Source organism: Lygodium microphyllum, chromosome 6 (assembly GCF_053477565.2).
Source record: "Lygodium microphyllum isolate KBCC chromosome 6, Lygodium_microphyllum_v1.1.10, whole genome shotgun sequence".
In the NCBI taxonomy this organism is placed as follows: domain Eukaryota; kingdom Viridiplantae; phylum Streptophyta; class Polypodiopsida; order Schizaeales; family Lygodiaceae; genus Lygodium; species Lygodium microphyllum.
The window spans coordinates 100,196,898-100,209,847 of record NC_141140.1 but is presented as its reverse complement, the minus strand read 5'-3'; the positions used below and the strand labels follow the sequence as shown (position 1 = coordinate 100,209,847).

Below are 12,950 nucleotides of genomic sequence, written 5' to 3'. Positions count from 1 at the left end.
CTCGACCTCTCTACCCATTGTCGTACTGCTGTGCATTCGAGGTGTGGAATCTACCAAAAAGCTATGTGTGTGACAATTGTTACTTTGTACATACTTAATCATTGTGTTTGCATTTTGTTCTGTGTGGGCAGTATAGTAGAGAGAGGGATCTTCTGCTGCCTTTCCTTTCAGCTTGGGTTGCATCTGATAGATAATCCTTCAACAATGGTGGGCATGTGATGTCTTCTATGGCTTTTCTTGGCTTCCAATTCTCATGCGAAAAGAAGAAACGATCACTCCGTCGATGAATTCAAATGCATGGAGTGCCTCATCAAGTCAGCCATATGAAAGGTTGTGTGTTGCTTCTTTCTGCTAGGCCTAGTGTCAGCTGTTCTAGATGGACGAGGATTGGAACTTACAAGGGTTCATGACTATGATGATGGCTTTCAGTACAATCATACACTTGCTCAAATACTTGTGAAGTATGCTTTTGTGATGTATGTCAATGATTTGGATTCTCTCATTGCTTGGAATTGCTCTAGGTGTGATGGCTACACCAAGGGTTTCAGATTGGTGGAGCTGATAGTTGATGTTCAACACTGCCTACAGGCTTATGTCGGGCTTGCTGAAGACTTGAATGCAATTGTGATTGCATTCCGTGCAACGCAAGAGAATAGTATTCAAAATTGGATGGAGGATTTGTATTTTAAGCAGCTTGATTTGAATTATCTTGGAGTTACAGGTGCAATGGTACATCGTGGATTTTATACAACCTACCATAATACCGCACTTTGTACAAGAATAGTTGGCGCAGTTATGTCTATACTTGATGAAGTGGAAGGATTGAACATTATGGTTACAGGACATTCTATGGGGGGTGCCATGGCTGCGTTCTGTGCTCTTGATCTCACGGTAAACTATGAAATGAGGAATATTCAAACAGTAACATTTGGGCAAAACAGAATTGGTAAAAGCTTTATCTGCTGCTATTGTGGGAGGGGCCGCTTTTCTGGTTAGAAAGAGGCGTGTTGTAGGCCACCTGGGGAAAAAAAGCGTAGTGTATCTGACAAGGAGGAAAGATGAAGGACTGAGAGGTCTCCAAGCAGGTTCATAAATATTTATGAGATAGTGGATGAGTTTGTTCTAGCCCATGCACTTGGTTGGTGGGGAAGACATGAAGGAGACGGTTCAGAAGTGTTATGAACTTGCAGGAGATTATAGTAATCCAGAAGGCCATTGTGATCCAAAAACGCTCAAGGAATTAGGCACAGTTTTGAACAGCTTGGAACCAATAAATTCCATTGTGGTTTCTAGCTCCTTGTAGAGCTCGATGATGATGACAAGAATGTGTGTCTGTTACGCTTATTTGATCAACATCTGTTGATCTGCTGGCTATCGCCTTTAATTATAGGTTGCGCGACGCTACTAATCGGCAAGTGGCTATGAAGTCCTTACTTTCTGCGAAGTCCCTTGATGCACATATGCATTAGTTAGTTCTAGAGAGAGTGTCTGAAGACGATAAGCTTGTAGAGTATGATGCACTTTTACTCGATCGCTTCTTGGATGTTCTTCAGGATTTACACGGGGGGGGGGGGGGGGGCATCAATCCAATCTCCTTCCTCATTGGAAGGGGCATAGAGGAAAAAGAATAAACAGAAAAGAAGAAAGAAGAAGAAGCGAAGTGTATCTAACAGGAGAGGAGGATGAACGCCAATGAGTAAGAACATAGAGTTCTGATGTTCTAAGTTCCAGGACTATATGGCTGGGATTGCAATGTATGGAGATAAAGCCAAGCCACAAACCATGGCAGCTCTTTTACTGGGATGTCTCTACAGGCGGTGCCAGACTTGAAGGACAAGATTGTACAAGCTACATGGTCTAAAAGGCAACACAAAGTAATAGTTGAGATCCTCAGATCCATCGCACCCAATGTAACTTACTCCAGCTACATACTATGCCACACATAATCGGACAATACCTCCATCTAATCAAGTTATATCAAAGTGAGGCAACCAATATCTTACTACGACAATTTTATCAGCATGCAAAATAGAAATTGGGATCAAAAAGGCCAACATAGGATACTCTCACATCAGAACATGTAAACAAGCAACTAAACTTGTGAGTGATTGTTGAGGGCCTGCAGAGGATGAACTATCAACAGAGGTGTCTGGTGGAGTCATGTAGAGTTGAACATGTTGGCTGATTTGATCATATAAAAGGAAAGAGTCATTCTCCAATTTATATTTGACTTTATTATGGCCTGCATGATTGTATTTTCTTCTTTGAGATTGTATCTTCACTATTTATCATTATTTGCAGTGTTCAGTATGTTGTGGAAAATGTATTGCAAGGTGTAAGCATATTGTGCCTGTATGCTTGTATTTTTTATGTAATCCTCTTACAAGGGATAGAACGAAAATAGGGAGTTGAAGGGAAGTTTTTGGGGGAAGTCACAGGCAGTGACAAGGTGCTGTGCCACTTTTACCATCAGGAGTTTGTGCGTTGCAAGTAGGTTGGAACTACACGTGTCAGAACCCAGAGCTGGAGTACCTGCTTACAGTTTGCTAGAAGCACTTTATGTATTTTGGCATATTTAGCAACAAAATGTCTTCACATGGATTGCAATTATTTCAGCTCATGTGCAGCTTGGACAAGAGGAGCAAACTGTGAGATTGTATTGGCAGATGTATGAGTCTTGTGTGAAAGCATGCAAATATCTGTTTGCAACTGTCCTTAAAGTATGCTCCAGCATAGCAGTCTTATCCCATGGGATGTTTATTCATAATCATATTCTTGAAAGTAGCTTGGAGTTGGGTCTTTTCATTGGAGGTGCTCTTGTTGACATGTATGCTAGATGTGGGAGCCTAGAGAATGAACAGGTTGTCCTGCATAGCCTGATCTCACTTGATTGATCTTCTATCTTGGAATTTCTCAAGAACCTCTGTGGTTGCGACTTTGCTTTCGAAAACCCTTCGACACCGTAGGGCATAGTCCCATTCCGGTCCCCTAAAACGGTACAAATTAGGTTTTAAACTTACAAGTTCTAAGGTCCTTGTCTATCTAACGTTCGCATCAAATAAATTCCATTGAGGAAAGCTCTCCGCTAGTTGAGATCACCCTGCCGTAGGATGGACCCGACGATCACATCCACCACGCTTCTCTCGAGGGTTGTTTTAGTTATCTAATTACCTACCACATTATGTTTGACACATAAAATCAGCTTCCTTAATTAACCCATTAATCACACGTTCCTTTACGTAATTTAGGGCACATACACTAACACAAGATAAAACAAGATTAAACACTTTCTTAACTTATCTTCAGATTAATGTTTGTCTCCTCTCCATATAGGAGGATTAACTCTCCCTTTCTGTCTTTGCATAAAAATCCTTCCATCTCCTGGCAATAAAAACCCGAAGGTTTATCCTACCAATATTCTACCTTGTAACTAGTATCAAGGCCTCGAGATCCCATCTCGAATCATGTAGAACACTTGTGTAGGGTCTGAAGGCATTGGGATTTATGGCCAGAGCCCCCCCTAACACCCAAGCGTCCTCCTACGCCAAGTAATTTATACGGAGAGACCTCTTGTGGTGGGTTCAGTCCACATTCTCGGCGCGAATTCATAACCCCCTTGGTTAGGGTTTGGTAGTTCGTGGGGGCAGCTAGCGCCATCCTTCCTTAATTATCCCTTTAGGAAATCATCCACAGCTGAAGCAACCAGCCCAATAACATTTACTAGGAAAAACATCCCTTTTGTTCCCATGGCAATTTATCCTTATAGTTCCTACCATGAGAATATAATCACTTGGATATTCATCCAAAACCACAACCAATCCTTAAGTATCCTTCCAAAAACAATCAAGCTGAAACAACTAGCCTAACATCCTTTAACTAGGAAAACATCCTTTCCTAAACCAAGAAGTAACCACTCTGCTTACTAACCTCTTTTCCATCTCGAACAAGGTCAACCCTCATTAGAAACATCAATGGTAAACCATCTCAACAAGTCCCTTAAGCCACCATTGCATTGGAACTTAGCTTGTCCCTACTTAAGTCATTTTCAGTCTTGATATACTGCCTCCCTAGGGTTTACTCTGCCCCTTGGGATCTAGGTTTGCTCAAGGAACAACTTTAACGGTTATCTTCTAGATATTTTTAATGATCTATGTGATTTCACCTTGACCCTTATTAATCAAGGCTATCTATTTAGGGTAGAAGATCAACCCATCTTAAGCCCTTTAATGGCGAATACATGCATTTATTTTTTTCATGATACGTCGAATTAGGGTCTATCTTGCCCATCTTCTCTCCTAAGACAACTTTTAACTTTATCCTACAATTTCAAGGCTATCATACAAAACTTGAATTCAAGCACTTCAATGTACGTTAAAATTAATACAATCTTCCTATGCAACCTTGACACGCTTCTTGTTATATTTTATGCAATTTTCCTTCAATGCATCATCTATTTTCACTTGCTTTTCAGTATCCGTTCTTATTACTCATCTAATGTAACACTACTGACTTTTACCTATTTTATGCATGCAATTCTACCTCTATTTAAGAATTCAAGATGCGTGAGAAGAATCTAAATCTTGGTACAACCTGGATATGAGCTATAATTGCTGGAGGGTTGGGGGTATTCATGTCTTTGCTTGCATTGGATATGTTCCTAGCTCCCTTTGCAACTTTAGTACTTGTGCTCCTTGTAACTCGCCTCTTCGGTGCCATCCTTGTGCGTTCTTGGTTCTGCAACCCTTGAGGTAAATCGACCGCTCTTGCCTTGGCAAAAGGATGTGGTACTAAGGCCAATCAATGTGAATTCAAACATGCAAAATCTTCTTCTTCTTTTACCCTCTTCCCAATTAGTTTTCCTTCTATCTCACCCTCTCCATCTCATAGTCTTCTCTCCCTCTCTCTTTCTCTCTCAGTCTTGTTTTACTTCTTCTTCTCCTCCACTCTCTCCCTCTTCTTCTTCTTATTCTCCTCCTCTCTCACCTTGTTCTTGTTCTTGTTCTTCTTCTCCTGTCTCTCCCTCTTCTTCTCCTTCTTTCTCTCCCTCTTCGTCTTCTTCTTCTTCTCCTTTCTCTCCCTCTTCTTCTCCTTCTTTCTCTCCCTTCCTCCTCTTCTTCTTCTTATTATCCTTCTCTCTCTCCCTCTTCTTCTTCTTCTTCTTCTTCTCCTCTCTCTCCCTCTTCTTCTCCTTCTTTCTCTCCCTTCCTCTTCTTCTTATTCTTCTTCTCCTTCTCTCTCTCCCTCTTCTTCTTCTTCTTCTTCTTCTTCTCCTTTCTCTCTCTTCTTCTCCTTCTCCTTCTCCTTCTCTCTCTCTCCCTCTTCTTCTCTTTTCCTCCACACTTCTCAAGGGGGGAGGGGGGGGGTTTTTGTTACAGACGATGAAAAAAGGCGGGGGTTTCTCCCTGAACACGGCCAGGGGGCGCTCTGTATGCCAGGCGGAGGGGGGGAGCTCGCTGCTTGTTGAGACCACTAGTAGGGGGGCGATGCCGCCTTTTAAGGTAGGGGGAGATGGCTTATGGGGGGGGGGAGGAGACGGTGCTCCTTGCCATCTGGGGGGCCACATGCCCCCCTTCTCTCACTTCTCTCCCTCTCTCTCTCTCTCCCCGACGTGCTGTCGGTGGGGAAAGAGAGAGGGATAAAAAAATTTGTGTAATTAAAAAAAGAAGAACTCTAAGGGGGGGGTTTGCATGTAGGGAAAAGCACGAGGGTCACAAGGGGGGGAGATATTACATTCTCTCCCCCTTAGAGGAATTGAGATGTCCTCATCTCGAGAGAAGCTGGGGGAGAGAAGCACTAATGGGGCTTATGACCTGTGGGTTAAGACTCACCATGCATCCGTCGCGCTACTCTTAATGTTTCAAGTAGTGCACTCATATTATTCGAATTAACCATAGGTACAAGAGTAGGATTTATTCTCAATTGTGTTACATGTCGATTAAGCTTCTAGGAATTTTATTCCTCCTAATAAGGTTTAGTGGGCTCTAGATCTTCGTCTTCATCTGATTCGTCTCTATATCCATAGATGGCGCTTGTGTAGCTTCATTTTCTTGGGGGTTCAATGTCTTCTGGACTTAGATCAGGGCAGTCTACTTGGATGTGTCCTAGTTCATTACAATGGAAGCATTGACGGTAGGGACATCTTCTACGGATGTGCCCTATCTCTCCACACGTATGGCATCTCTTATCCTGATCTCCATAGTCATCTTTGCTACAATTGCCCGATTTAAGTTTTTCGACGATTGGATTCACTCGGAGTCATGCGTTTTGCAAGTTTGTTGGGCGCATTGATTCCAATCGAGTGTTTATGGGTGGATTCAATCCAACACATACCTGTTGTGTCATATCCATTGGGGGGGCATACTTTAGGAGTGAAACGAACCTCGAATAATATGCTTCAAGGGATAATCCAAGCTGCTTCAAGTCATAGAATTCATTCTCTTTTGTGTGCGGTAGGCAGGTGGCAGATACCTCCCTCGCACAGCTTCCTTAAGCTTATCCCAAGTGACTATCCCCTCCAAGATCGCTTGGTCTCTGCACCATTGTTTCCTCCAAAGTCTCGCTTTTCCTGTAAGCTTAAGTTTGGCAAGCATGGCTTGGTTAGCAGGTGCAGTTCCTGCTGCCTCAAAATAGCCCTCCATGGACTCAATCTAGATCTCCGCATCGGCTTGAACAGTCCTCCCCTTGCCATCAAACTCGGGTGGCTTAATTAGTTTGAGAAGGAACTTTTTCTCTTGAATCAGAGCTGTACTTAGTGCAGGAGTCAGGCTTGGAACCTGCGCTTGGGGTTGCATCTGGACAGTAAGATTCTTTATGTTAACATATTATCAAATATTCCCCATATTATGTTAATATGACTAGCACAGCTTTTAGCCAAGTGATTTAATCACTTAACACCTTAGCTAACATTTACAAACAAGATAGACATTAGTAAAAAGTCTTATTCATTCATGAGGGCATAACCCTTTAAATACACTTATTTTTCGATAAGTAGGACAAGATGATTGATACATCAATTTTGGGAAAAATAGGATTGTGTTACAATCGGCTACAAGGACGGAATAATAATATGGAGTGGGGTCATGGATTTTTAGGAAACGGTAAGTCATAAGAAGCTTGGGTATCCCTTCCTTTGATACCCGTTCTTCTCATAGTGCCCTAACACTTTGATCGTGTCGGCAAAGATCACCCGGGTCACTTCATCATAGACATACTTGTTCTGCTTGACTTGCTGACCGCTAACATGCAAAGTTGCGTTTGCCTGAGCTTTGACAAAGATGAACAGCTTCACGATCTTTAAAACCTCCATCCACTTGATTCTCTTCAAGTTGGTTTGAAGGTACATGAGTCGGTGGGCTACTATGTAGTATACTCCTGAATCTCCCATCCATCTCTGCTCCGCATACAAGGGTGAAGGATTATAGATGTGGTCCAGAATATTCATCATGCCTAGCCTTTGACAATAATCCGAAGCATGCATTGCAGTCATGAACATGACCTGGAACACCAAGAACTTGCTTCATGCTTCATAACTTTGCAACCCAGCATCCATAAGTGAGTAAAGAAATGTTTTCAACAGAAAACACTGCAATATTCCACTCATCTTCCCCTAACTATCCCCTTATTTCCTTTATTTTTCTCCCTTAAGTTCCCTTGTAATCTTAGATCCCATTGATTTGCTATGATACCCAACTGTAATGTGCCCGCTCCTCAAATCGCGGGATATGTCTTAGCAGTCGATCGAGAGATATATCTAGAAGACACCACCAGGCACTCCCACGGAATGGCACGGGGCTTGCCAACTAGGGTCTCTCGAGTCTTCCTTGCAACGGGACTTATCCGGCTCTTCCCACTAGGATCGACTTGAAGTCCGGGTTCCTTATAGTCGGGTCTTCCTAATAGCCTTCTAGCATCGGTCTGCAACTACTCCACTTTGCGCAGATACAACTGGACCAAAGCAGACTCATACCACACTTTGTTCAAAGAGAATAGGAAATGAGAGGGATGCATCGCTCGACCTCTCTACCCGTTGTCGAAGGGTTTTGAAAGCAATGTCGCAACTTCAGAAGTCCTTGATAAATTTCAGGATAGAAGTTCAAACAGATAAATAAGCAAGATGTGAGGATTTGTGTGTAATACTAGATCCTCCAAGCTTTCAATGAGACCTCGTCTTTGCAGCAATGATAAGACCAAAAGCAAGTTTTCAGCTGAGCATAGAATTCATCCTTCAATATAGGAACATTTAATACAAATCTGGTTATCAGCTTCAGATAGAAGTATCAGCATTATCCTTTCAGAGGTGGCTCCTTTCCAAGATCATGAGGGTTGGACACGGAATGATCAAGAACCATATATTCATTTACATTCTCCATAAGTCGTCAAACTGACTTGTGGCAATGTATGGCACATCTTTCTCTTTCATGTTAATAATATTAACATATGAACAACAACCATAATCATGTGCAGCAAGTACTATTGCATCATCTTCATAGACTTACCATCAGCAGTTGCAATCTGATTTCTGAGTTAATGTAACTTGTCTTGGTCATATTGTTAGGCAAGCATATTGCTGCATTATACGATTCATGACTTTTGGAATAACTTGTTGATTAGCTGTAGAGTTATGACAGGGTATTTTTAAGAGTTGAATCAACACTATACATGTGACTGGTAAGTCTCCAGTTCAAATTGTCAAATATGCTGGACAGCATAGTTGCATTTATCACAATGTAATCTGATTGTTAAATAGGAAGCATAGTTGGCTAATGTTTTTGCAGTCGAATTGGCTGCTTGAAGAATTGAACCGTGCAAAAGTAATGAAGGTACTTGATCACTGTGAAAACATTGACTGTGAGACTTCGGGAAAGCCAGATTCATGTTGAATGAAGGAACAAAAATATATGTTTGAGATAACTATAATGTTGTAGGTAATGGAATTTAAGGAAACATCGTGAGACCAATCCTGTTGCTCATAATTGAGATACTGTTTTTCGCGCAGGGACGAGATGTTTAAGTGATCATAGAGAGGCAATACGCAGTCGATCCGAAGCGACAAAGATCGAATTCCAACAAGAGAAGGTATGATCGGGAAATGCCGGCGAGCTTTTGACACCTTTGTCTTTCTGCAGCGACGTTCTCTTCTTCCTCCACAGTCGATCTTCTCCTCAATTAGATTTCCTTCCACAATTTTTGCTCTTTCCCTCCGCAGCACTTGAAATTCAGTGCCTCCAACTCCTCCCCACTATACTCATACGCAGAAAATAAATGTAAACACAACAACTAAATATGTATAAAGTAACAAATCTCACGCACAACTTTTGGGTGGTTTTCACACCTCGAATGCGCAACAATACGACATCCACCCCCTCTAATCCTGCGCATCCTCCGGATGGGCCAACTACCCATGATCATTATCATCAAGATCCACAAATAGATCAATCTCTTCGTTATGCATTTCCGGTAGATCAACAAAATTATCTGTCATATCATCTGTCTCTTCCATTGGAGTTTCTTGTGGTTGCTCTTCTCTTGAAAATTCTTCCAATGCATAATCCTCATCATTTCTTTTCTTGAAAATCTTGATTCTTTTTCCAGCAATAGGCACTCTAAGCACTGTCCCATCCAATTCTGTCAGCTCATATGTTGCATTATCAAAGACATTTCTGACTATGTACGGCCCAAACCATCTTTTCACCATCTTCCGAAGTGCAGTATGCTAATTTTCAAGGCTGCTATCAAAGACCAATACCCAATCTCCCTCTTCTATTGCTCTTGGCCGCAAGCGATGCCTGCTGTCAAACCTGTCCTTATTTCTTAGTCTAGCAACCTTCAACCTGTCAATAGCTAGCTGAATATCCTCTGGTTTCCTCTCCAACTGTCGAATCCGAAGAGCTAAGAGCTCTTCTCTTGTCAAATCCTCCTGCCAAGGTAAAACTGACCAAGTCAAAGCACAAGTCTCAATCGGCATAACAGGTTTCTGACCATACATCAACTCTGTAGGCATATATCCTGTAGTAACACAATGAGTCGTACGATCAGCCCACAAAGCAAATGGTAGAAGTCTCGGCCATTCTCCAATCCGTCCTCTGCATGCTTTGGCTAATGCTTTCACTATCGGCGGATGCCCTCTTTCACTCTTTCCGTTTCCCTCTGGATTATATGCTGTGGTTAGAGCCAACTTGATTCCTAGCTGAGAGAAAAACTCCCTAGCTTCATTTGCATCCAATTCACCACGATCCGCAATGATCTTACCCACACAACCATACCTGCAGAAAATTTCCTCCAATAAGAATTTACACACTGCACTAGTGGTCTTCGTTCTCAAAGATCTACCCTCAACATGATTGGTAAGATCCTCTCTAGCCAAAACAATGTATCTCATCTGCCATAGACCCATAGGCATGGTAACCAAATCAACTACCCACTTATAATGAATGCATAGCGGATAGGTCGGATGAAGCTCATCTCTATGACGCACTACTGAATACATCTGGCAGTCTCTGCAAGTCTCAACAAAGTGAGAAACATCTCTATACATGCCTTTCCACCAATATTTCTCCTTGATTTTCTCATAAGTAGCCCACACTCCTCTATGACCAGCCCAAGGACTCTCATGAAACTCCCTCATCACCTGTAACTGTGTCTCTCTATCGCAGACAACCCGCAAAGGTAATCCGTCTCTTTTCTTCGGATGCTTCCAAAGAAATCCGTCCTTGAGAAAATAACCATAGGCTTTCCTTCTGATCTTCTTGAACTCTTCATCCGTCCATTCATCTCTTTTGTTTAGTGTACTAAGATACCTGCCAATCTGCAACCAATCTCCAACATAGAGTTCTTCTGTAAAAGCCATAATATCATAGACATGACAAACATGATCAACCATAATGGCTGAAATTTCTGCATCATCCTCTTCTGCAAGTAGAGTCTCCTCATCATCATATCTGGCTCTAGACAACATATCTGCCACTGGATTATCCTTCCCTGCTATGTGTTTAAATTCCGGATTTAATGACTTGATGTATGCAATCCATCTCAACATAGCTATATCCGGAGTAGAGCAACTCGTAATCATACCAATCAATGGCAAGCAATCTGTCTCTACCACAACTGAAGCTCCAATAAAGTACTCCTTGTCACATTTGAGAGCCGTGACAATCCCCAATAACTCCCTCTTGATTTGCGGATATCTCCTCTATCTCTCGTTTAGGACTTTTGCCCCAAACCGAATAGCATACCTATTTCCATCTGCATCATCTTGACCCACATCCCAACCTATGCCAATTAGACTAGTGTCAACTGTCAATACAATAGGCCTTCCACAATTATAATCCGCTTTTCTGAGAGTAGGAGCATTCTGCAATAACTTCTTCAATTTCTGCATGGCTCTAGTGTGGCTCTCATCCCAATAAAATTTCTGCCCCTTTCGAAGCAGCTGATACAAACAATCTGCTATGTGTGCAAAATGAGGTATCCAAATCATATAAAACACACAAGCACCAATGAATCTCCGTACCTCCAAAGTGGTAGAACAATACTCCGCAATCTTGCCTATAGCATTCACCTTATCAGGTGAGGGTTTCCTGCCATAATATCCACACATATGCCCAACAATGACAACCTCATTCACTCCAAAAACAGATTTTTGCCCTGAAAGTGTCAAGTTCACTTCTTCTAACCTGGCCAAAATCTTCTCACATGCTGAAATATGATTAGCCACAAAGTATCTGCATCCCTGCTCATTTAGGCTCTCATTCTTCTCTTCTTCTGCACACCCCTTAATGGGCACATCATCCAAGAAAGGCATAGTAAGCTGAGGTATGTAATCACGAAGGACCTTATGCATGGCATTCATCATATGCGCAACAGAATTAGTGGCACCTTGAGGCAACGTACACATCCTGACAAGCCCAATTGGAGTTCTCATGGTGGTTATGTCCCTGCTTCCCAAAGCCAGCTGAAACTGATCATATCCTGAATACAAATCACCCAAAGAATAGATGGCACGTCCAGCAAATGCCTCTGCAAACTCATCCACAACTGGACCTATACCAACATTCCTGATAGTAACTCTGTTCACTGGCTGCATGTCCTGAATAAATCGGAGAGCACCATTCTTCTTTGGAACTGTAAACCACCTGTTTGAGTATGGTGCAGATGAAGGCTCAAGGATTCCCATCCTGATTTTCTCATTCAATAAATCAATCAGCTTTGGCAAGTGTGCTTTAGGAACTGGAATAGGTCGGAGATTCCATGGGATATGAGGAATAGTAAAAATGACCATAGGAGCAACAATATCTGGATTCACACACCCAATCTCATGTGGGAAAAAAGCAAATCCCCTTCCATGACGCTCAAGCATATCCAGAAAGCATTGCTTCTCTATGGGTAACAAGAAATCACCATTTCCAATTTTCAATTCAGCAAGAGTCTCTGCTGAAAATTTATGACCAATATGCTCTGGATTCCTCAAAATTTGCTGTTTAGCAGCCCTTTCTATTTGCTGATCACTGTCAGGTGGAAGCGGTACAGCAACCGGCTTCACCTTCTTATCCACAGTTTTGTATTTCGTGTCAACCCTGGCTTCATTATGCTCTTCTGCATTACATAAACCTTGCTGTAAATCAGCAATTCTGCATTCCAATGGCTGAATATCCTCAGCCCTCTGCTCTATGGACTGCATAGGAACAGCCCCAAACTCTGAATGCTGAAATATTTCAGCAGTAAACTCTGTTGGCTGAAAATTTTCAGCCCTCTGTCTCTCTGAAAGGTGATCATAACCAGCTGGAAACTCTGTTTGCTGAATTTCTTCAGCACTCAACACTCTTTGCTGAGTTACCTCAGCCTCTGACTCAATCTGTGACATAAAATCTGCAATTTTGTGAAACATGTCCAGGGACTGCACTAATACATTACCGTGACAATTCAGCATATCAGTTTTCAGCATATCTCCTATC

At 42.1% G+C, this 12,950-nt stretch overlaps 1 pseudogene; it reads left to right on the top strand.

Moving 5' to 3' along the window:
- The first annotated feature begins 297 nt into the window (after positions 1-297).
- On the top strand, positions 298-996 carry LOC148034868 (lipase-like; annotated as a pseudogene).
- Positions 997-12,950: the final 11,954 nt, after the last annotated feature.